The sequence below is a fragment of the Phaethon aethereus genome (genome assembly GCF_964289735.1).
Source record: "Phaethon aethereus genome assembly, chromosome: Z".
In the NCBI taxonomy this organism is placed as follows: domain Eukaryota; kingdom Metazoa; phylum Chordata; class Aves; order Phaethontiformes; family Phaethontidae; genus Phaethon; species Phaethon aethereus.
In genome coordinates, this window is record NC_138577.1 from 63223752 (window position 1) to 63250493 (window position 26742).

The following is a 26742-nucleotide window of genomic DNA, read 5'->3' on the forward strand; positions in this document are numbered from 1 at the left end:
GGACTAATTTGCCTCCCCTCACATCTGTAAATCCTATAAATAAGTGAAAGTTAGTGCACTTCGGTGAACTAACAACTCCTGGTAGGTGCACAAAAAGATGTGATGAAGTCAGCTTTTCACTGAGAAACCTCACAAGGCAAGATAGCCTTGAGGCTGATGTCAGTCACTCTTCAGAGCTATCAAGATCATTCAGTTTTTCAAATTTAGAACTCTTTTCTCTCTTTAACCTACTTTAACCTCCTCTTAGAATGAAAATAACCAGGTGTTACTACAATGTGACATGTTGGGAAGGCATATTGAAAAAGAGAACATCAACATTTCAAGTGATAGAGCCTTTGTATATCCCTATTTTATTTAGAAAACTGAACACAAAGGGAAGAAACCACAAATGGTCTGACCAAACAGAACCTGAAAAGAACACCCAAAAAGAGGAGAAACATCCTCTGTCAGAAAACTTAAAATGAAGAAATGTGTTTATATACTAAGCTGTCATGAGGTGTCAGGACTGGCTCTAGTTGAAAGGTATTACTTATCCTGATTACTGACAATGATGGCACTCCATTCCCAGAAAGCATATAGCAATTTTGCTGTTCCCCCATTACAAGTATGGACTGCTATGTGAACTCACAGTGCATGTTCCCAGACAGCACTTCAGTCTGAATAAACTGTATAAAATATATATGCGGGTTGAACACAAGAGCATTAAAATTATTCTTCCTAAGTTTATACTGCAACCAGTGCATAACCTAATCTGCCATACTCTATTTTTAAAACCAGAAAAGGGAGTAAAAGATTTGTGACATTATGTCATTGTGTTGATGAGTTTACCAACAGAAACTTTTCGTTATGCTTTAATTAATTTGATATTTCTGTGTAACCCCTATACAGTAAGGAGGAGTTACAGTAATTCAGCATTGCAGAAGAAATGCAAACACATTTAAATGAAAGGAGAAAGGTGTCACAAGGACATATTGAGTAGACTAGCCACAGATCAAACAGGACTAGAAACAGGAAGAAAACTTTGAACTCTCTAAGCAAGACTGTTCTGAAACAGTCTTGTAGTAGAAGTATTAGAGACAAAACAACATAGCTAGTTTTAAAGTAGAGATTCATCACTAAATAGAAGAAATTGTAGTGGTATGTGCATAGTCGCTGTTATATATGCTGTTACCACACTGTAGTCTCTTGAAGTACCTTTATAGCAACACAGTTGTGTTCACGTTGTACCATAAGGGGTACTATGTAAACCACAGGCTTGCTGGACAGTTAATTTTGCCACTCACCCCATGCTGATTTTTTTTATACAGAATCTGATTTATCTCTAGCACTATATATCCAGTGATCTTTCCTACGTTGTTTTGTCAGCTTTTGCACACTTCCCTTAGCATAGGTAGTTCCTTGTGAACTGCTACAAGCCGGAGAAAACAAGAAGGTGAGGTAGGTTCATTGTGACAGTATTATACATGAGAGGGTCAGGATGAGCCCATATGATCTTTGCAATAAAAAATAAAAACTTCTGTGACATGTATTCACTGGGGCTTTGTGCAAGAAAACAGTCCTGTCAGTAGAAAAGCAGCATGCCCTTTGCTATACTGTGTTGACATAGAAGCCAGGCAGATCACATTCATGTAACATGCCAGGTGAGACCTCCTAATCTCTTATCATCTAAGCCTTAGAGTGATTTAGCCTGTCTGCAATTTCCTTCTATTATTTCAGACTTGTCTCTTCTGTGCAGGTGGAAAACTTGTACCTTTATCACTGTAATACTGTGGTTATTTCAACACCATGTGAAAAATATAGGCTGTCTCCTGGCCTCTTTCCAACATGGTTCAACAGAGTGAGGTGTCCTGCATACTTATTCCCTGCTGCCACACAGAAAACTCTTCAACAACAAAAAAAAAACTTGGCCACTTGTGGACACGAACTGACAAGCTGAGAACTTGTAACAGCCAGGGACATGCTGATAAAATAGCCACCTGTTTCTTAGGAGAGAGTGTAAGGATCTAGCTAGTCAAATAAAATCACAGGGAAGGCTGATAGGCAGCTTACCTTAATTCTTATCACCTGTCACTGTGATACTTGAAATTAATCTTCTTTCATTACTTTCAAAAGTTGATGTTCTGTAAGCAGAGGTTCATTCTGAAAACCAGAGCTGCGTTATAACAGACTCTACAGTTCCACCATATTCAGTGTAAGGTCTATTAGTGATTATTGTGATGTGTCTAACAAATAATGCAAGTAAGCTTTTTATAATTAATATTGCCTGTACATTAATAGTAGCTAAATATTCCTAAACAACATGTTGAGGAAATTTTAAAAATTCACATCATTGTGTTAGATATTTCTAGTAAGTTCATTGTCTGTTTCTTGCATGCCTAACAAGGCTTTTCAGTCTTTTTCTAAAATGTGTCTGTAGCAAGTGTTAAGCAAAAACATCATATAATGCTCCAAATAGGTTGGTGGTTTTATGCTGTGGAAAAAATATCCATTGGAGGCTCAAATGTGGCCATTAAACTAATGTTAATTCAACTTTGAATTTAGCACTGAACATAAAAAGCTAAGGTATTAAAGTCCCGTGCTATCTAATTGCATCCGTCTGTCTACAGTCGTTGTGCTCTTTGTTACATTGCTGTGCATCTAATCCTCCTTGCAAAGGTGACAAGGTGTGAACACGCAAAGAGAAATGGGTATTATCATTTTTATAAAGCCTTCTTTGAGAAAATAATTCAGCTTTTAGTCATATTGAACCATTTCATGCTCTGAGTGCCCTATTGCATGGCAGAATGGTGAATAATCCACCAGAAATTAGTCACGTTTTGGTCTTTCTGTTACCCTAATACACTTTTCTTTAGAGCAGATAGAGGATTACTCTTTCTGTCTTCCTAGCTGATATACACTTTTGTTCAAAAGCAGATTGAATATTTTTCTAACCTTTCCCCACACCTTCTGCTGGAGGTTAGTGTATGCTGTAACAAAGTACTTGTGGCTCTGAGATGGATGAATCTGCAAGTATAATACACATTACACTGAATAAAAAATTAAACCATTCCAAAGGCTGACAAAAGAATTGTAATGTTCTGTTGTCACTAACTTAAAATACAGCATTCTTTTAAAAATGTGTGTGTATACATGCAAAGATCACTATGTGCTTACATATGAGAGAGAGAGAGAGGTCATGGCAATGTGAACCTTTTGAAATCAAATCTAGTCTCATTGATTACACCAGCTATTAGTTTGGCCCAAGGTGGTTATTTAGTGAGCTAGCATGAGAAAGGTCTAACTGATGAAGTGGAATACATCATATGACTTATAATGTGAACAATATTCCCCAAAATGGTAGCTGGATAATAGTTCACAAAAGAAGTAATTTTCTTCATTCTCTTTCTGGACACATAATTCACATTACAGAACCAATTAGTGGGACTAATGTATGAGAGAAGATGCAATTAAGGACTGCTCAACTTAACTATGAAAAGCTTTTTTTTATTAAAAAAAGGGAAAAGAAAAGGAAAACATTGTTTTAAGTCACAAGAAACATTGCTGAATTTCTGAACTAGAAGATGTGGATCACACTATATCTTACAAGTAGAAGGTAATTTTCTGATAAGTGAAAGCTACAGCTGTTTTGATATAACAGTCCTTTGAAAAAGAGTGGAACTGCATGTGCTAAATGCTGTCTCACTTCCCACATGTATACATAACACATGACTTTAGACAGAACTGGTATAGGTATTTATCATTGCAATTACCCAATACTTTCTATTATAGAATGTTGTTCAGCATGGCATATATCATTATCAATTTTTATATTTGGCCTGAAAGCTTATTCACTACATATGCATCTACTGGTGTTACGTTATGTAAAATGTTTTTTTACATTTCTCTCATTAAAATCTTCTTAAAAATCTACCATGTGCTTTGGAATATTCTGCTATAAAAAACAATTAACATATTAAAATTTAATTACATGTTCAAATTTTATTCACCTACCAGTGTTTGCAACACTTATACCTCCTTTTTAGCACCATTTCTGGCAACTATTTTACAGGTAGACAATGAGATTGAGTTTCATTTGTTTGGACACAACAGTAAGAAATAAGAGACACAGTGAACCATGCAGACTCCCTGACAGTGATCTGCTTTACCACTTGTGTAAATTGTTTCTTCTGAGCTTCCTCATTAGGGAAATAAAAATGATAATACTCTAATCTAATATAATTTGTATGAGAATTTGAAGTGTTTCACGTATTCCCATACTGGTCCTTGCCACTAGAATTGCTTCTTTATTTGTTTACTTGCATTTCTAAGAAAATTACTTTAACATCCTCTTATTCTAGTTATTTGGAGGGGTGTGTGTGCTTTCTGATTGTTGTGGTTTAACCCCAGCAGGTAGCTACGTCCCACACAGCTACTCTCTCACTTTCCCCTCAGAGCTGGGGGGGGGGAAGAGAATAAGAAAGGAAAAAGTGAGAAAACTCATGGTTTGGTATATAGACAGTTTAATGGGTTAAGGACAAGCTGTGTGCACAAGCAAAGGAAAATAAGGAATTCATTCACTCCTTCCCATCATCAGGCAGGTGTTCAGCTGTCTCCAGGAAAGCAGGGTTTTGTTGTACGTAATGGTTACATGGGAAAACAAACACTGTAACACTGAACTTCCCCCTTCCTCCTTTCCTCAACTTTTATCGCTAAGCATAATGCCATATGGTTTGAGGTATCCCTTTGGTCAGTTCGGGTCAGGTCTCCCAGCTGTGTCACCTCCCAGCTTCTTTTGTGTCCCCAGCTAACTCTCTGGTGGGGCAGTCTGAGAAGCAGAAAAAGGCTTGACACTGTGCAATAACTGCTCAGCAACAACTAAAACATCCATATGTTATCAACACTGATTTAGTAAGAAATACAAAAGATAGCACTATATGAGCTACCACACAGAAAATTAACTCTATCTCAGCCAAAACCAGTACACTGATTTAAGTGACTGTGTATCAACATCTTGTTGTGTTGAAGACAATGATACTGCAGCAGATATATTAACTGTCTGATTCTTCCATTCAAGATTTGTAAATAATTTCTGAAGATTAGGATGTTCTGGAGCATGTCAGGAAAGCAGTTGTTGTGGATATAAAACCATTTTGTCATTAACTGGACCCCATGTCTGTAGGTAAGTTTTGGTACAGTAACAATATAGTCTATAGGGAGTGAGATATTTACAAGGCTTTAAGACTCTTAATTCCCAATATCTTTATAGAAGTGAGGAATCCAAATGCTAAATTCCAAAACATTTAAAAGGATGTGAAAACTATAAATAAATTAGAAAATTTTGTAGAAAAAAAATGCTTTCAGACAGAATCATAGTTCCCTTTCTTTTTTTTAAAAAAAAACAACATTAAAATACCTTTTCTTGCATTCACCTGTTTTTTCATAGATTATTTGCAACGTGATTTCCATCTTAAGAAAATTTAACATAGAAAGAAATACCATTTTCTGAGGTATTCATCTGTTAAAGATAACAGAGATCTTACTAGAATACACTAGACTAGACTATACTAGACTAATATAGAGTAGAAGACTTGACTTGAAAAAACCTGCAATGATCATCTAGTCCAACTGCCTGACCACTTCATGGCTGACCAAATGTGAAAGCATGTTATTAAGGGCATGGTCCAAATGCCTCTTAAACACTGACAGGCTTGGGGCATCAACCACCTCCCTAGGAAGCCTGTTCCAGTGTTTGACCACCGTCTTGGTAAGGAAACGTTTCCTAAAGTCAAGTCTGAACCTCCTCTGATGCAGCTTTCAGCCGTTCCCAGACACATTGTCACTGGATCTCAAGAGGAACAGATCATCACCTCCTTCTCCACTTCCCCTCTTAGAAAGCTGTAGAGAGCAATGAGATCATCTCTCAGCCTCCTTTTCTCCAAACTAGATAAGCCCAAAGTCCTTAGCTGCTCCTCACAGGACATGCTTTCCAGCCCTTCCACCAGTTACCTTGTCCTCCTCTGGACACAAGCAAGGACATTAACATCCTTCTTAAATTATGGGCCCCAAAACTGCACGCAACACTCAAGGTGAGGCTGCATCAACACTGAATACAGCAGGATAATCACCTCCTTTGGGTAGCTGGTTATACTGCATCTTTGATGCACCCCGGAATGCAGCTTTGTCCCCTTGGCTGCCAAGGCACACTGCTGACTCATATTGAGCTTACCATCAACCAGCACCCCTCGATCCCTTTCTGTGAGGCTGCTCTCCAGGCTACTCCTCTCCCAATTTGTACTTGTATCTGGTGTTACTCCATCCCAGGTGCAGAGTCCAGCAACTGTTCTTGTTAAATTTCATGCTGTGGATGACTGCCCAATGCTCCAATCTATCTAGATGCTTCTGCGAAGCCTCTTGTCCGTCAAGAGAGTCAACAGCACCTCCCTGTTTAGTATCATCACCAAACTTACCAACGGTGTATTCAACTCCTACCTCCAGATCATTGATAACGATATTCAACAGAACTGGCCCTAGAACTGAGCCCTGAGGAACATCGCCAGTGGCTGGCCACCAGCCAGATGTAGCCCCAGTCATTACAACTACAAACCTTCACACCCTAGCATTCAGGTGTTCATCACCCACCATGGCATGTACCTGCTCATCTCTCAGTTGGACAACTTGTCCAGAAGGTTGCTGTGAAGGACTGTATCAAAAGTCTTACTGGCATCCGCCACCTTTCCTTTATCCACTAGGCAGGTGACATTATCCTAGAAAGATATCATATTAATTAGACAGGACTTTCCCTTTGTGAACCCATGTTGACTTTGCTTGATGATTGCATTGTTTTTTAAATGACATGGCTACCGACCCAGAAATTTCTCCCAACTGCCTGTAGAATAACTTATTAGTGCTTACATTCTGTCTGGGTAATTGGTAGTAGACACACACAGACCTCTGCTTTGTTTTCCATCCCTTAATCCTTACCCAGAGGCTCTCAACATCATACTTAACTGTAATGTCTCTACAGTCAAACCTCTCCCTTACACATAGTGGAAGTCCTCCACCTCACCTGCCATGCCTCTCCCTCTTCAACAGCCTATAGCCCTCCACCCCAGCACTCCAGTCATGGGACTTATTTCACCAAGTCTCACTAATACCAAAATGACATCATAGCTCTGCAAACAAACCAGAGTTCCAGTTGATTGTGTTTGTTTCTCATACTGCATGTGTTGGTGTACAAGCATTCCAGATATGCTTCTAAACTCTCAGTGCTCCCCGGAGCAGTATAAATGTTCCCACTAGCATTGCCATCCTAAGGTGGTGCCATGACAACCTTTGGCTTACCTTCAGCTCCCTTGATGGTATCACTTTTCCCCATTGATTCTAGTTTAAAGTCCTGACAATTAGTCCTGACAGTTTAAAAGCAAAGATGTGTTTTCCCCATCAGGATGGGTGAATCCCATTAGTCCCCAACATGCTTTGTGCCTTGAAAACTCTTCCATCATTATAAAAAACAAACATCTGGTGGAGGTGCCAGGTATTGATACACTCTTGTTTCTTCCAGTGTCTCTCCCCATTAGTGGAAGGATTGAGGGAAACACTACCTGTGCTCCTGAATCTTTTATCATTCTTCCCAGAACCCTGAAAACTCTTTTGATTGACTTTAAAGTCTTGTTGCAACATCATTAGTACCCACATGAAAGAGCAGAAACGGATAATAATCCGAAGGTAACACTAAGCGTGTCAGTTGTCTGGTGACATCCCTGATTAGGGCCCCAGGGAGGCAGCAACCTGCCCTGAAAAGAGGGTCTCGTCTGCAGATGGGTGCCTCCATTCTGCTCACCTATGAACATAACTCACCGCTATTTCTTCTCAGTGTTGGTCTTAATGCAGCTTTTGACAAGAGGGATTAGTTGATCTGACCTTGGTGAGAATACTTGCATAGATTCCTCCTATTCTATCACATCATGTTCTTCACCCACCATTCCCAGAGCCTCATACCTATTCTATAAAGGCCGCGGAGAGGGCAAAGAGGGGCTCCACTTACAGCTTCATGCAGTAACTTGCTTTCACTCCTCTTTATCCCTCATAACACTGCCTTCATCCTGACACAAAACAGGTACTGGACCTACCTCCGTAGTAGCCATGCTGAGTTGGCTTGTGTGTACCAGAGATGGCCGAGCAAAGCTCCATTGGTGTATCTCCTTCTCAGACTTGAGATGCTCCTCAGTCTGCCCACCTCCTCCCAAAGCTCAGCCACCAGGCAGAGCAGTTCATCTACCTGGGTACACCTCCCACAAGTGTGCTTGTTGTCAACCTCCATCTCCAGGAGTAGCCCCATGGACACCCTGCAGTCACATGGTTGCATGCTCTGACAGGAGCTTTGTCTGTGCCTCTGCATTGGTTCTACCAGGTGCTAGAAGCTCTGGAGGAACAGAGGAAATGGCTTTTTGCTGATGGTCACCATGCTCCCACACACCTTCCTGCTGGGGGTGGGTTGGTTGGGGTGTGTGCATGTGTGTGTGCACGTGCATATATGTATGCATTCATTGCAATTGATTGGGATGATTATTTTATCCTGTTTATCCTCTTTTTATCCAGGTGCAGGAAGAGCCCCTTGCTGGCTCATACAATCAATGGGCCTGGGCTCAGCTGCTCAGGGAACACCCCCTGTTCAGCTATAGCCTCTCCCAATCCTTATGTATCCCTCATGTGTTCCCCACAGCTGCTTTCTGCCACTGTCTCTGCTGCTGCTTCTCACACTGCTCCAGTGTCTATTGCAGTTTGTTGAAACATCGTGTGAAAAGAACTTCAAAATTTTTTTTTTTTGGTTGAAGTCATAATGGGGTACTAAAATAACAAATGTTAGGATTCTTTCATGGCTGGAAAGGCCTGTGATAGAAGGCATTATATAAAATTTCACAGGTCTTGATATTAATTATCAAAGGATGTAATTTCATCAAACATAAAGGCATTACTTACTGCTAAGTGGGTAAGAACTTAAAATGAGATTTTCTTTCCAGAAAATGTGATAAATATTTCTCACACAAGGATTGTTTCTCAGATGTCTTTTCCTCTACCTTTTAAAAAAGAATAAAAGTAAAGATAAGTGAAATTTTGTCTGCCACACAGTGAGACAAGATGAGACCACCTGTAATTAGAGAGTCAACATAAACCATAAATGGTTTTCATGACTCTGTCTTGTCTCAAATGGTGAAGAGATGATTTGTGGTCAGAGTATCAAAAAACATACTTGTATAGAAAAAAGCAGACAGCAAGAGGCATAATCTATAAATTGATTAGGTTGGTAATAATTAGATTATCCTATCTATAATAGTTATTTGTGCACCTTTAATGTGGAGTTTTTTAATGCAGAATTAAAGAAGATTTTCTTGTTAAAAAAATCCATGGGTATCTAACTGTAGACCAGGAAAGTCCTTATCCTTGACACATACAAGCTTTGGAGGGTTTAAGATATGCTTACCCTCTCTTTACTTGACACTTTCTTTTGCACTCTTCTTTGAAATAACAGAATTGAATTTACACCATGGTCTCAAGCCATGAAGGGGCATTTCTGACTCTTGCATGAGATAAAAGGAGTTATTGCTGCAAGTCAGTAATTATACTACTGTATTTCTGCTCACAGACACACCTCTGAAACTTATTCTATAGAAGTGTGTGAGGATGGGTATTGTAATGGCAACACAGGACGTCTTTTTTAATCACTGGTGAGCAATCAGTATTGCTACTGCTCATGAAACAAAGGAGACAACTCATCACAGACTGCTGAATGGTAAAGTTACACAACAATTAAAAGGGTAGTACTGAAATAGGATAGAATGATGCAGTCCAGCAAGAAAAAAGTGCAAGAAAATTACTGCATAATGTGTCATTAAGCTCCCACCTCTCATAACACATGAGTCTACATATCTCTCTGGCATCTCCTTTTGTATCATAATTTTTTGATCAATCATACAGGCAAAGAGATTGATTAGATATGTAAACTTGAGCTGGAAAAAGAATGGAAACACAGGAATGTAGTATCGACCTGTGCCTACCTGACAATAGACTAACAACATGTTCTAATTACTTTTTTTTTTTTTAATTCCAAAAAGAGACTGTGGGCAAGCTTCCAAGGCCCACAGGCACTGCAGCTTGAGGCAAGATTTTTGCCACTCAGAACCTTGCTCTTGCTGCCCATCAATCTCTCAGACTCTTTCTATTCTGTTTTCTTCTCAGATTGATCAAAATTGCATTAGACAGAAGAACAGATTGCTGTGTACATAGTTTACAAATATATCTGTAAAATAATCTTTAAAGGCATGTTAGACTGAATAAGTATTTTTTTGTGCCAATATTTTCATTACTACATCTTTCAGGAAAATTGAAACAGAATCCTTGTAAAACACCACTATGTGGAAATCTAGCATGAAACCAATGTATAATCACAAATTCAGTTTTCCTTTCTGAAAGGATAAATTGTACACTCTCTATGCTGTACATTACACACTGTTCCATTCCCCTAATTTTCTTGGTTTTAAAACTGTGAGCTGTTTGGATTGGGGGGGGGTTGTATTTTTTTTTGTGTGTGTGTGTTGTTTTTTTTTTTAAGATACGAGCATAACTAGTAAATTACAATCATTAATATGAGGAAGATGTGATCTTACTTTTGCCTCTATTATATCCCTGAATCTTCAGACTTTCATGTAAAAATATCAAGATCAAAAAGTCTGCACAAACTGTGTAATGAGGGTTCACAAATTATATTTTTGGTGCCTTCCAAATTAAACTCTCATATCCTGACTGTTCACAGTTCAGAGGGTGATAATTTAGTCATAATGAACTAAGAACAATTAATTGCCTTGCTTATCCCTGTCCTGTCACCTAACAATGGATATGATCTAACCCACAATTTTCCTAGAGGACTAAAGGAATAGAAGTAGCTAGCATTTCTTTTATTTACTGAGAAGTCCAACTAGTTAGCCCTGACTACCCTATTGCAGGAATGAAGTATCATCAGTTAACATGGGATGAACAAGACATTTTACAAAACTGATAATGAAATGAACTTGATGAAAGGATGGAAGAAGCAGACAATCATGTTTTACCATAATTTTGTTGCAACATGACTTACATGCTCATTAGGACATTTTCGTATTCAACACATAAGTTTTCTACTTGTGGAATACTTAAAAATTAGCCTGATTTTATGCAGATCTATTTGTTCATGAAATAAATAATTTAAACAAAAAAGATGAAGAAATGCCACTCTGTGAGTTTGTCTCAAAATCTCTGGTGGTAACAGCTTTTAAAAAAAGCTTTTAAACAGCTTTTAATATTTATCCTAGGATTAATAAAATGGGTTTTTTTTGTTTTATGTGTGTGTCTTTCAATGACTACCTATCAGTGTTGAATACATCTATTTCTGGCTGAATATAGATATTTGACAATAAATACATACAATTTGACATTTGACTGAAACATGCAGACCAGTTACAAAAACTTATAAATTCACAATTGCTGTTCAGTTTATATATAGTCAAATGAAAACAATCTAAACATATTCTTTTTTTTTCTGAATTTGCTCTCAACACTGATTCTAATGAGATACATTATGAAAAAATGTTAATGCTAACCTAACCTCACGAGATATTTCATATCTACATCTCTATGGGCTACTGGAATTTCATGAAGAAACATGTATTGGGAATATTATTGATATTTCATGTTCTTTTTCTTTAGAAAATGTGGTTCTAGAGGAAATATAGTTTTGAATTAATTATTTTAACAAGCTTATTTGTTCATAGGTATTAGAGTGCTTGAGTTGATTTTACATACGGTAGAATGTCACTCAAATATTCTGAGGAAATGTTGCTGTTTAAAGTCCTATTAGTGCTATCACAAAGAAAAGAAACAGGTCACATAAATCGGAAAAGACAGGAATCTTCTTTGACTATATCAATGAGCTATTGAATGCTGCTTTCTCTCATATTTTCTTAGCAAAGCTTTTTAAATAATTTACTTAAAAGTAGACTATCTGAAAATAAATGGAAATAAATAATTTGTTTTTTTCTTAATTAAATGTAAATAACAAGTAATCATTGTTTACCATTGTCTCTGGTTCAAGTATCAATCCTTCTGGCTATATCAGTGCAGTTAGAGTTGAAAAGATGAGAAAGAGTAGAAAAAGCATGCAGAATGAAAGTCTTTGGAATGAGGTTTGAACTCAGAAAACTAAAGAAGAAGAAGAATACATATAGTTTTATACAACCTACTTTTCATCCATCCAAAAATCAAAAGTTTATATAAGAACAGCACTGATGTTATTTTAAATCAAAGGAAATTGAAATGTGCATAGAGATATGGCAGAAGGCTCCTTTTAAAGAGGGGGCCAATGTTTCTGTTCAACTAGCAAATGTTTGTCACATGATATTTGTGGAGAATGGGTCATGCAAAGAAAGCTTTGGAAAAAACAAATAGTGAAAAAATTTTTTTTTTTTATTTGCATGTGCTGAATCAATCTATGGAAAGTGCTGTTGAAGTATCTCTTACACATATTATTTTCTATCAGCTGAAGTCCCTCACCAAATGCTTTGTTTCATGATATTCTACAAACTTTTCTCTTTCAGCCAGTGAAGACTTAATGAAATTTTATTCCATCATGGAAGATATAATCCATCTAGGAAACCTGGCCCAAAGAGAAGGTTGAGCATACAAAGCATTTGCACAATAAATCCCATGACTCAGGCTTGTGGACCTCTATTGAAAAATGTTCTGTATCCTCATGTCTGGAGAGCTATTTTTTACAGGCAAAATTATGAGTTTTTTCCACAGGTAGCAGACATTTTTCACACAAACAAGAATTACTCTACTGAAAACCAGTTTTCTGTCAAAATAATTTTAACTGAAAACTTTGAGCCATCTGTTTTACATCATCACAGTGAGCAGAATTTGGAGGTATCTTGGTACAGTGTACAGGAAATTCCAAGTGAATTTGCCTCTACCAGCTGGTACAGACCAGCTAACAAATCTGAAGAGTAAAATACGCGGTAGAACTTAGTCAAACTATTCTAATTCCATACCTTGAATAAGTGAACTCCATTATACCCACAGTAAATTATATTTTTTTAGTTTCTATCAGTGCTAGGAAGCAAATGAGGTATCTGTTATTCATCTGGCCACTTGACAGTATTAATGGAAGAGGGGAAATAGGGGTTATGCTATATACAGCGGGCACATCTGTTCTCATAACTAAATTATGGCCTATGCAGTAAACAAGGTGATCTGAACAAGCCATACCATCTGTGTTTCTTACAGCTTGCTTCCTTATTATTTCAATGCACTCTAACTTACTTCCTGTTGGTATTCTGCTTATGTTTAATAAGTAGGACTTTTTCTCTTTATAGAATATCTTGTTTGCATATATTGTCAACATGGCAATGTTCACTGAAAGTGATGTCAACTACATCTGTCTGCATAATTCAAGGAAAAATGTATATGATCCTCTTTGAAGAATCTGAAGGGGGGGGGGGGAAAGAGGAATTGAGAAAAATGCTTGGTAATTAAATAGAAAAAAGATACCTTTCTGCATCAAACATTAAATCTTTTATTTCTAAGCATGGAATTATAGGCCTGAAATGACATTAAATTCTTTTTGAAAGCAACATAAGTATACTTGAATAAATATTTTGAAATACTTGAATAATTTCCAGTGAGGCCAGTTCCACAAATTCTAGCCTGCCTTGTTGTCTAACTATTTGTCAGAAAGATTTATCCAATATCTAATGAAAATCTTTGCTGTCAAATAAGTTGGCTGTTATGTGGACAATTGTCTATCCTGACCATATAGCTATGCTAACAAGACAAAACCTTTCTGAAATCAAAAAGCGAGTAATGCACATACAGATGACTAACCCTGTTTTAAAACTGTGAGAAATGGCCAGACCTTGTAGACAAGGGAAAAAAAAAAAAAAAAGTGGCTTTGTAAATCCTGGCTAAAGGGGACTGTTAAGACAAATATACAGTAAAGCCTAAAAGTTGGATATCATAGCAATAAAACTGGGACAGTGGGGTAGGAGTAGTAAGGAAGAATCTGGGAGAAGAAAGAAAGTGAAAAAGGATATATGAAGTAACACACATTATATAATCAGGGATCCTGGTTGAGCAGTCATGTACCTGATACAACACATTTTAAAGGACAATTAACCCTTTGTTTCCACTGTACTCACATATGACTTCCCTCTGGGGAACCAGGAGCATGGGATGTCTTCCCTGGCATTGGTGAGAGAAGCACTTTTCATAACATTGACATCACATCATATCACATCACATAATGTAAATAAAAACCATAAATAAAAATCCATTTCTTGTGTGTCTCCTGTAATATTTACTATAACATGTACCTTTAGCAGACCAGAAGAGCAATTAATAGTTACATTCTTTACACAAAAACCTTGTAGAAATGTAGAAATCCTCTATGTTACAGGAGATTCTGCCACCTTTTATAGTCTGTCTTCTTCTCTGATGAAAAGTTTTTTTACCTATTTTAATTTTTCCTTACAGTTTATTTACAATCCTCTCATTATTCGTGTCTTATTTCTTTGGATTTTTTTCTGGTGTCACTAAACTATGGTGTCCAGATGCAGTGTTGTATCTCCAGACTTGCCAATCCTGAATAGGATAAAAAAAGAAGGGGAAAAAAGAAAAAGAAAAATTGTCAGTGTTATGCTTGTATCCCTTTAAAAGGAGACAATATTCTGTAAATATTATGTCTTTGGTAGTCATTGTTGTCAGAGGAGCAAATAAAACTGGCCAGCAGGCAGGGTTCAGCCTCTTTCAGCTAATTCCTGCTAGACTCTTCCTATTCTATATTTTCCTCTCTGTTATTAGGCCTTTCCTGACAATAATCACAAATCAGAATGATGCATCTGTTAATAAAACTTGTTCATTCTGCAACATCACAACATGAATGACTTGAGTTTGTGTTCTACTATGACTTTTACTCCCAGATTTTTAACACACTACTTCTTGAGTGCTTTTACTATGCAGTTATGCTACGTTTTGATTTGTGAATTTGATTTATCTTCTGACATGTATTTTGCACTTGTTCTAAACTAACTTCTCCATTTTTGACCTCAGTTCATTTCTTGAGTGGAAAACAAAGTGGATACTGGTGGAGTCCTATGAAATGCCCTTCTTTTGTACTCAGCCTTTGAAAATTACTCATTGGCTAATTTTTTAATGAATTCCATAATTTCATCCTTGTCTGTATAGAAAAAATGTCTTGGATGTCTTGCTAATTCAAGATACATAAGATCTACACTTTCCTGGGTTCATAGTTCAGACATAAAAGAACTTGTGGGGTTTATTGCAGGACTTTATGATACATTGGAAGAGACATTTCTTCTCTTGAAAGTGTGCAAAACCACCTGTAAAAAGATGGTTTTTATCTTCTGAGCACATTGAATCCAACTTGGATTATTTTAGTTCTTTTATTTTATTGAGATGATGATTAAAACAGTCAGGATGGATCAGTAAGTGCAAAGCAGATCCCATAGTCAAAAAGGGGTAAAATTGCAGAAGAACTAGTGGTTGGGATATACAGACAAGAAGCAAGGAGACTGTCTAGGTGTGCTGCTTTTGACTGGGATAATTTTCTACGTAGTAGCTAGTATGGGGCTATGTTTTGGATTTGTGCTGAAAACAGTGTTGAGAATCCAGGGATGTTTTTGTTATTACTGAGCAGTGCTTACACAGAGTTAGGGTCTTTTTTGCTTCCCACACCACCCCACCATTAAGGAGAAGGGGTTGCACAAGAAGTTGGGAGGAAACACAGCTGGGACAGATGGCCCCAAATGACCACAGGATTATTCCATGTCATATGATGTTATGCGTAGAATATAAAACTGGGGAAAGAAGAAGGAAGGGGGAGGTGTTCGGAGTCATGGCATTTGTCTTCCCAAGTAACCGTTATGCGTGATGGAGCCCTGCTTTCCTGGAGATGACCGAACACCTGCCTGCCAATGGGAAGCAGTGAATTAATTCCTTGTTGTGTGTGTGGTTTTTGCTTTACCTATTAAACTGTCTTTATCTCAACCCATGAGTTTTCTCACTTTTACTCTTACTATTCACTCCCCCACCCCACCAGGGGGGAGTGAGAGAGTGGCTGTGTGGTGCTTAGGTTAAACCATGACACTAAGCTGACTGCCTTTTCCTCAGTAGTGCAGTTCGCTCTACAGTAGTGCAACTGCAAGACTATTGTACGAGGAACTGGTGATCCACATGCTAGACATCTTCTCATGGATACAGGTGCAATTTGAATAGCCTGTGACAACTTAACAGACAGTTGTGGTAGAGTATCCATGATTACTCAGGTGTATGCCTCTGTATGATGGGTATCGTGTGACTGCTCTATACAACAGTATAATTAGGCAGTGTACACATAAGCAATACACAGCTGATCAATATACATTTATCTAATGTGAATTCAATCATGAGTACATGCTCTGTCAACATGAAATGTTATACACACCTGCTGAGGAACTGTAACTTTATCGTGATAAGGGTATTGGGAGCATACTGTCCAAGGGTCTCTTCAAAGCTACATCCACATTCCACACATAGAATCATAGAATCACAGAATCATAGAATCTTTAGGTTGAAAGGGATTTTTTAAGGTCATCTAGTCCAACACCCTGCAATGAGCAGGGACATCTTCAACTACATCAGGTTGCTCAGAGCCCCATTCAGCCTGACCTTGATGTTTCCAGGGATGGGGCATATACCACCTCTCTGGGCAACCTGTGCCAGTGTTTCACCACCCTCATTGCCAAAAATTTCTTCTTTCTATCTAGTCTACATCTGGCCTCTTTTAGTTTAAAACCATTACCCTTTGTGTTGTTGCAGCAGGCCCTGCTAAGAAGTCTGTCCCCATCTTTCTTATAAGCCCCCTTTAAGTACTGAAAGTCTGCAATAAGGTCTCCCTGAAACCTTCTCTTCAGGCTGAACAACCCCAGGCTCTCTTCATAGGAGAGGTGTTCCATGACTCTGATGATTTTTGTGGTCCTCCTCTGGACCCACTTCAACAGGTCAATATCTGGTGGATTCATCATCCATGACTGATGAATCTCTACAGTGAGCAAGAGCCTATAAAAGTACTAGAAAACTTGGCATTGGTGAACCTCATCATGATGGAAACTGTGCAGCATGTTGTGATCCATGAAGATGGACTCGTCTGATGCTGCAACAGTTGGCGCTCCCAGCAGCAGAGGGCATGTGAGATTGCTATCACCTTTTATACAATTTCGATCCTTTATTCAATAAATTAGTTAGTTGGCTTTGAATATCTGTGCCTTTCTTACTGAGATCCCAAAAGAACTGACACCTCCTCAGTGCAAAATAGTCTCTAAGAAACTTCTGAAGGAATGTTCATTCTTCACAGTTTGGTCTCCTTAAGTAAACTGGAGTAAAAAGCATACATGCCAATAAGCTTTCTTAAAATGCTATTACTAGGTTGAATTTAGTCAAAATTTGAAATATTTCCATAGTAATAACAGGTTAGCACAAATACAGTGAAAATTTCAAGACCTCAGTTTAGTAACTGATTGTTTTGTGCTTATTTCATGCTGCTGAAAGCAGTGATCATTTTCACTTCATGCTTTCCAGCTCCTAATGGTCATAGAATACTTGTGTTTCCTAGGAATCTCTGATAGCATTGCCACAAAGCAGTGGTTGCAGCTTGAGAGATATAAATAGAAGCACAGAATAAGAGCCCTAGTGAGGTTTTTTTCTTAGGCATCAAAGGCTAGTAACATGGAAAACTCAGCTAGATAAAGCTAAGGACGCCACAAATTTTATTTATCTTCTAAACTGTGTCAAAACATCTTGTACAACTGAGCACCCATATTGGTGCCTTAACTGTAGCTAAGTTGTTAATATGCCAACACAAAGCACTATTATGGAACTCTAATGCCATTAGTTAAGTCATCAGAAGGTACTGTACTTCACTCTTCCCACTCAAAAGTGTGTTTTCCCCTATGTTTTTTTGGTTAAAAAGTTATAGATGGGAGAAAACATAATACTGTATCTCAACTCATCCCAAAATTTTGTGCATAACATTTAAACACAGTCTGCAACAAGCGTCTTACAGTTCTTCAACAAATATGTAAACTGAACTAAGGGACATGCAAAAAACTAAAGAATTGACTAAGTACCATTTATCAGAAGACAGCTGTTGCTTTTATATCCCCACTTACAGTTTAAGGCACATTACCTTGCCCGAGTAATGGATTAACATGTGTACAAGCACAAGGTAAGGGAGATAAGATCTGCACAGCGCCTGACCTTGTGCAACAAATAAACAGCAAGTTGTGGAAGAGGAGTGAATGTTGAGCTTTCAAGGACCACATCTAAAGTGTGTCCTGTGGTGCCAGTGAAGATCAGAAAATTAACAGAGAGATGTTCTCTTTTGATGCAATTAGATGGGCATAATGTATTACAGAGTTTGAAAATGTTAGAGAATGTTAACCTTTATGTTAACAAAATAAATGCCTCCCTAAATTTTAGTTGTAGGTGGTTTTTCTGCATGTTTAGTGGGTTGGTTATTCACAGATGTACTAGGAGAAAGGCTCAATGAACTGTCCCTTTCCCCATCATATTTGCCAGGAGGGCTGCACACAGAACCAAGAAACTGATGAGCCAGTGACCATCTGTCTGCTGTTAACTTGCACACTTGGGAAATTTATTTGTGGTTGATTTTTTCCCTTTTCCATTTCCAGGACCCATCCCAACTCAGGCTGGTATTATGACCTTTCCAGAACTCCCCCTTTGCCCATAATTAGCACTGTCATGCTCCATTTGCCTCTGTTCTCCAGACTTTCTTTTTCAGTGGTTCATTACCTGATCAGTGCAGAATGAGGGTTTTTTGTGGGGGTTTTTTTTCTCCCCCCCATCCTGCCCCACCCCAGTATGGTATATTTCTCCATTTGCATGACTTTTTGCAAATTGGGACATTGTGTGCAGAGATTCAGCATCCTTGAAAGGCAAAATGACAATGATGAGAGAGGAATACAGTTTGAAGAAAGCTGTAGAATGAAATTGTATGTTACAAGTTCCTTCAAAAAGGAGGGCAAGAAGATATCAAGGAAAATGTGGACCAAAACTGTTGGTTAATCAATCAACAGAAAGGACCTGTAAGATATTCAGTGCTGCTAAAGATGAAATGTTGTTCCAAAATATATCTAATCTTTAGGCTAGATAGCTGTTCAGAATATCTATATCAAATAAACATTTTAAGTCAGCTAGTTTTTCCTCACACCATTTAGTAAATCCTGAAAATAAAATAATAGAAAATTATGCATTTATTCTTCCCTTATATTCTCATTGTTCTAGAGGGTTTGGAATATCTGACAAAACAATAAACATGGAACTAACAACTGTCCCTCCTTGCCTATACAGCTTTGAGCTTCAGCTTTGCTGCTACAGCTGCCAGATTTTCATGGGGCCAAGATGTGTATATGGGTGACAGACATCAGAGGAAGCATATGACATATCTGTAATAGACAATCAACAAAACAATGACACCAAGTATTCACAAAATAATCTTTACGATTGCTTCAATTTGACAGTGGCTCTTCTAATCCCAGTGCATCTGCCTTTAAATCAAACGTTCAGAAGGTCCCATAAAATTGCCTGATGTTGGAATCATTCTGAAATACATCTTAGTCACCTTTTTCTCATACTGAAATGAAAGAGAGGGAGATGGTATAAAATTAACAATAAATGAAAACACGTTAACATTTAAAAAATTTCTAGTATAAAGTAGAACAACTTCCGGTCATCCCTGGTTTTCTCTTACCTAGCGTTAGTGATGACACTTTCTTGGATCTAAAGTACTTATAACTAATGTGAAGAATGTGCTCTGATTTTCAGCTGCATTGGCATGTACTGATTTTACAGAATTTTATATAGTCTGACAAACTTCTGTTCTTCCATACTGTTTCACTTATACATAAATCATTTCATTTTAAAGCCATTAAGAAAGAGTCAAAAAAGGTCCATTTTTATTAAGTAGATGAAATAAAATTCAGTTTCATTAAAAATAATGGAGTGAGAGAATCTTCAGCCTTGCTAATTGGCTTAAGTCAATTCAGTCTTTGTTTTAAGACATGGTGCTCATTATTAGAAATGTTTTAGAATGATACTTGCTAGTGCAAAGTAGAGAAGTTGAAAGGATGTCTCTAGCATTGAGGCTGAAGAATGATTACCACAATCTGGAAGTTAGAAATATAAATCTTCTAAGAAAAATTGTCCTTTAATCTGGAGAAAGAGTAGTCTGTTCACTTACAAAATCTGGATTGAAAACTAACTAAACTTGCTACAAAACTTGTAAAAATAGCTCTTACTGACTTCAGTAGGCTTTGTACCAGATTTCATGATCTTAATAAGATATGGTTTCAGTGGTTCTGTACCATATATTAAATGTTTTCATCACAAAATCCCATCTGCAGACAGCGTTCACCTGGCAATCCTGGACAGCATCTTGAAACTGGATTAAAAGAATATCAAACAGTTCAGCATTACAGTGTACTGGTCAATCCTTGAGTGTATCTTGTAAGAACCACTTTTTTTAAATAGTAACTTGCTCCATATGGCTTCATTTCTATGGAGACCAAATTCACATGCACAATATTCTAGGGAAAAATAAAGATGTTGAAAAGCAAGGCACTAGTTCTCCTAGTGAAGTGATAGAAGTTAGAAAATGGGCAGTGGATTGAACATGTTTCACTAAGTTCAATGACTGCTGTTGCATAGGAGTGTGTTGCATGTGCCATAGATCACGATCGGTTCAGACACCTTGTCAGAGAGAGAATGTATCTTCCTAATGGTTTTAAACGGATCTCCACCTGCACATATGTTGTGTTTGTCATTTGTACAGGTGTGTTAAACACCAAGTCAAAACAAAGAAACAAACAAGCAAAAAACTAGAACCCTAGCCCTTTGAAAATAAGCACAATGATTGCACTAGTTTTCAGTTTGAGTTGTTCTGAAATTGAAAAATATTCTCTCCAATAGGAGATAATTATATTCTTTCCCTGAGACAGCTGAAGCTTTTAAACGGAGGTGGAACAATTAGGAAAGAAAAGACCCAGAGCAATGCTTAAAACTAAGGGACTAAACAACTACAAATTAATCTTTAAATGTGGTCTCCCTCCTCTCAGTGATGTGAAATTTCGGAGGTAACTTCTCAAGCTTGACGTGGAAGAGCTGAGTACCCTTCATTTCATTTGAGACATTTTGAAGCTTTATCTAAGAGGCTGTTGTAGCCTGAGACTAAAAGCAACTAAGGATCAGAGTGTCTTTGTTGAAGATTAACTGCTGTAAAAAAAGGGACTTATCATTTGGGACAAAAAGAGAACAAATATGTGTCCCGGTAGCATGATTTGCTCTTCTTCTCTTTACAATAAAGAACATGTACACAGTTATTGGAATAAGGAACAATATCACAAAAGCAAAGTTATTCTACTTCTAGCATCTCTGGTTTTGATTATATTACTTTATTTTGTCAGTACATAGCCTCATTATGATTCTAGTTAAGTTGTATTAAGGATGTCCTGTTATAGCCACATATAACAACCTATTTAAGCCACATGTGAAATGACTTTTAAGTCAGTTGTATACAAGTGTTAGAGTTCTGCATACACACAATACTGAGATATTTTAGAGCTCCATTGGTTAGCATAATGAGATGGTACTATTATTTCCAAGTAATAGACTTCTCTTTACTTTGTATTTCTGCAGAATTGACCTAATACTATGTACCTTGTGTTAGTCTTTTTAACGCACTTTCATTTCTATTGACTGAGACCCATATACAGAAATTGATGAGACAGAATTTCCCATAATCTGGGTGGAGATATTCAAAATGTATGCCCATCCATCATTTTGCTGAAGCAAAGCCTGATCAGGTTTGAAACTTTGAATGAAAAATGGCAATATTAATCTGGATATACTATTTAAAACAATGTCCCTAAAAGGAAATTTTATTTTTTATTTATTTTAAAAGAATGCACGTTTGTGCCTAGTCACTCCCATAAATGAATTTTCTATGTAATATAAGTCATTATTGTCTTTTTAAAATTTCTTTCCTCCCATTTCCCAGTGGATGTAATAAACATATGTGGCTATTACATCTCTTTACATGCCACTGTTACAAGTGGCTTATAAAACATTTAATTTTAAGCAATATTATTTTTTAAATACAGTAAGTTACATTTTTAATATATTTTTTTAAATTTCACAATTTGTAAACGTGTCAGGAAGTTTCAGTGAAATCACTTTCAATATTTGCAACTTAGGCAGTCCTGTGCCTAATATGACAGTTTACATGTAACGGGAGTCTTAAAGACAGAAATATTAAAACCTTATTTCTTTAGGTTGAATAATCTTTTTTTATGGGGGAGGGGAACAGACTGATGTTTTGTTCATGCTCCTTACTGTGAACATTTTTTCTGTGATGGATGGGCCTAGAATTGGGATGACAATCAACATGTGTAATATCTTAAGAATGCCATCGCACCTTAAAATCTGAACAAATTTTAAATAGCAGTCATATTGTGCAATAGATGCTGAAGAATTCTGGATTTTTTTTTTTTTTCTGGGAGGAAATGTGTAATCCTGAAAACTGCTATGCAAAATGATAGCATTTCTTTTAGTCTCCTCATTTTGGTTCTCCACACTTGTCCCGATCCAATGCCGGGGGAGGTTTCAATATGATCACGAGAGCGAGATGAAGACACAAATGAGGTCAAATGCCGTATACCCAAGATAACTTTTATTATCAAAAATGAAATAAAATATTAGTAGTGATAATTAAAAGTAAGAAATTAATAGCAATAGGACAGAATGGAATAAAAAGACAGAAATCAAGCAAGCATTCGGGATAAAGTTGCAAGGATAGTCACCACCATGGATTTGCAGCGTCCTGGGGTCCAAGCTTCTCAATGTTTCGGTGGTGGGTGATTGCAGCGGCAGCACGCACACAAGGGCTTGTCTTGGCAGTCCCTTTTATTCTCATTCACGGGCTGCGATTTCCATGACGATGACATGTACTTGCCCATCTGCACATGTGCATACGCTTCACACTTCACGCAGCTCCAGCCCCACTCCTCACGCGACTGTCAAGCGGCTATTGCATGACACAGTGGTGCATGATTGGGCGTTGTAGCACCAATCACAGGTCTCTGTGGCCCTGCAGCCACTCCCATCGCCAGCCGAAGGAATTCTCGCCCAGAAGAACAATCTTTGAGACAAGTGCCCCATGGTTTGCCCCATGATTCAGTCTCTCACAACACTCTGGCAAATAATTTGTATTTGAGTACATACTAGGTGTTGCCACAGGGAATCTTTTTTTGTATTTTCTTTCTGAATAGATGCAAATGTTTTAGGACCCTTTCTAGAACTGTCTAAAATCTCTGATAGATCTCTGTGATTATGGCAATTAATATTTTATTAATCATCTGCTGGTCAGTTAAGGATATAGACATTCTTACCTTGAGGATTATTTCTATTTTTAAAAGTTGAGATTGCATTTCTGGATATGCAGGATTTCTCTTTTCTAATTAATTAGAGTTATTTCTTTTTGAACTCTGGGAAGTGGGTAACTTAAAATTCTTCTCTATGAAAAGTCAAAAATGAAATTTTGAAGCTTTGTAAGGATTTAGTCAATAGTCTTTTCACAACCCATCCATTTCTTTATTCTGTCCTTTTCTACATTAAATACTAAAATACAGCAGTATTTTTGGAAAAAAAAATTTAGAATAGAATAGAGCGATTTGGTTGGAAGGGACCTACAACAATCATCTAGTCCAACTGCCTGACCACTTCAGGGCTGATCAGAAATTAAAGGATATTATTAGAGGGCATTGTCCAAATGCCTCTTAAACGCTGACAGGCTTGGGGCATGACCACCTCTCTAGCAAGCCTGTTCCAGTGTTTGAACCACCCTGTCAGTAAAGAAATGTTTCCTAAAGTAAAGTCTGAACCTCTCCTTACGCAGCTTTGAGCCATTCCCATGCACCTTATCACTGAACACCAAGGAGAAGATATCACCACCTCTAGTGGACTTTCATATGCAGACACATGATGATGACTCCCTCTTTCTGCATATTTTGAGTTTTCCAGTAGTACACATTTAGCCATAGTACACTGCAATCATCGTTTCCTTTTTCTCATATACATCTGGGGATTTTTGATGTGTCTTTTAGAGATGACTGATAAGTGTAAGAAGATGAAACATCAGTAAGTATTAATTTGCAGAATTATTAATAAAAGAAAAATGACAAAACTGTACCAGGTAAGAAAATAATTATTTGAATCTGATTTGGAATTGCTGTAGCTAATTACTCCAGCAATCTCTTCCTTCTTTTGCTACCAAATACTTGAGGTTATTTCCAAAATAATGTATCACAATAGCTAACATGTTTATCTAGCTCCTATGATGGATTTGTTGCATTGACTTCAGACATTTTTCCTGGCTTCAACATTAAAGAATAAATTGCACTAAGGTACACAGTAACTGTAGGAAGTACCTATAAATGTGTGTTGTTAAAAAAAAAAACAACAAAAAATTTCCTTCAACAATACTATATTATTTATGCATATAATGCATATATATATGTATATACATTATATTGTATAATTATACACATATATGTATATAATATATATAATACAAATAAATTGGTATAATATTCTGCCATTTTGTCTTCTGCAGGGACTTACAGATCAACATAAGATTGTTAAAATCTACAGACTTGTCAGTTTTGCAGATATTCTAACAGTTGCAAAGAACCTGAACTTTCAGTGGAGAAGAAAGAAAATGGTTATTTCTGTGGTTAAAATAAAATTTTTAACTGCAGAACAAAAGTGTATTTTTTATCTTATTTTAAATGAAAGATAAGTATTAAAGTATTTTGATACTCAACAGTGTTTTGCTGTGTTCTAACAGAGATTCATCTGTCTATTTCCAGGGAAACAACAGCATAAAGGAGAAAATAATTATTATTTCTTCATGCATGGTATTACAGAGGACAGCCTCCACGTAGTTTACACATAACCTTCTAGGCATCTTGAAAAAGAGAGAAAAGCCAAGAAACAACTATTAAGCAGAATCACTTTTTTTTTTTTTTTTAAGAACAAGAGATGTAAAGCCTCTTAAAGGTTTAAGACTGAATCAGAAATTAATTTTTTGGATCTTATTTAAATAACAGCATAAAGATTAACCACTGGTAGTAAAAAATCTGACCCTAATGCAAAAATGTGGGGTAAAAGTATAATGTCATTGTGCACCTCTGTTGAAATTAGTCAAAAGAGCAGAATTCTAAAAAAACAAAACAAACAAGCCCTCCATCCCCGCAATAAGAACAAATAAATGAGATTCAGAAACTCACTTTGCGTTTAATAATGCTTAAAACAAAAATTTTCTGTTCAGACCTAAATTGCTCATGTATTTATTATGTCCAAGGCTCATTAAGTTTTGGTATTTTATGTATGACTGTTCACAGCATTACAAGAACAAAAGTATCTGTCACTTCAGAACATTAAGAGGTTTTACTCCCTTTGTTCAAAGACTGTATTGACAATGTGGTAAAGACCCTAAATGGTACAGAAAGATATAATTAATTATTCTCTTGCTAAAGACGGTAAGGCTTCTAGTGCATTTCAACAATAATGGTAATTGATTACTTTTTAGTTGGAAGCTGAGGACACTTGTGAATCTGGATAGATTTCAACAAACTTGAAGTAACCCTCAGAAGTGTTTTCAGCTGTGCTTTTTCATTTTGAAATGAAGTTGGAAAATTCCACTTCTGTTTAATCTAATTCCATATTTCTTTCATTGGATGAGTTTATGTTTTTCCTACTGGCTCAGGGTACAGATTTAAAGATAATGCAGTCTTGTGGTGGCAGTTATTTTTGGTTTTTGTTACTGAGCAGGTCTTCAGCCATGAAATAAAGCAAAACAGACTTTATGGGAAAAGGAAATATTTATGGAATATATCAGTAACAAATCAGTAAAGTATGCTTTTTCTAACTCTTAAACATGGGGTTTAGGTGGAGAAGCTTCACCTTTTTGCAGTTTAAAGCCAGATGTAGCAGCAGATAAAATCATAGTTGGAAAAACAGATTTTTTTAATGACACTTGGGAAACAATATAATATTCATAGCTGTGAGGTGGAGAGAAAAAAAAAGGAAGAAATGTTTCTGTGTTTTTAATTAGTTCATCACTATACAAACTAATATATTTAAATCAGCATGGCATAGTTGTATTCTCCAGAAGTCACTAACTCATTTAAGCTATAGTGATAGGTGGGATCTACATAATAAAAGTTGTTTTCTCCACCTCTTGTGAGCATTATTTGGTTAGACAAAAGTGAAAGGGGAAGAAAGAATAGGCAGTGCTTTCACATTGTGTTTCTTTCAACTATAGCTGCCATCAGCTGCAACTCCTGAACTTTTCCCTGCCAAATGAAATCAGGCAGGCTTTTGAATTCTGAATAATTTCCAACTCAATGATGAGACCAGTGCCTGTACCAACTGCCAGCTATGCAAATACAGAATTAGTCGGGGCTGTTATTGCAGATGAGTAGAGACATTAGGCTTACTGAAACAGAAAAAATACAATCACAAAGGAAACATGGCTCAGAAGGCCAGTGCGGAAGGAAAGCAAATGGATCCAGGAAGTACTAGAGAGATACTCCTGAATTCACC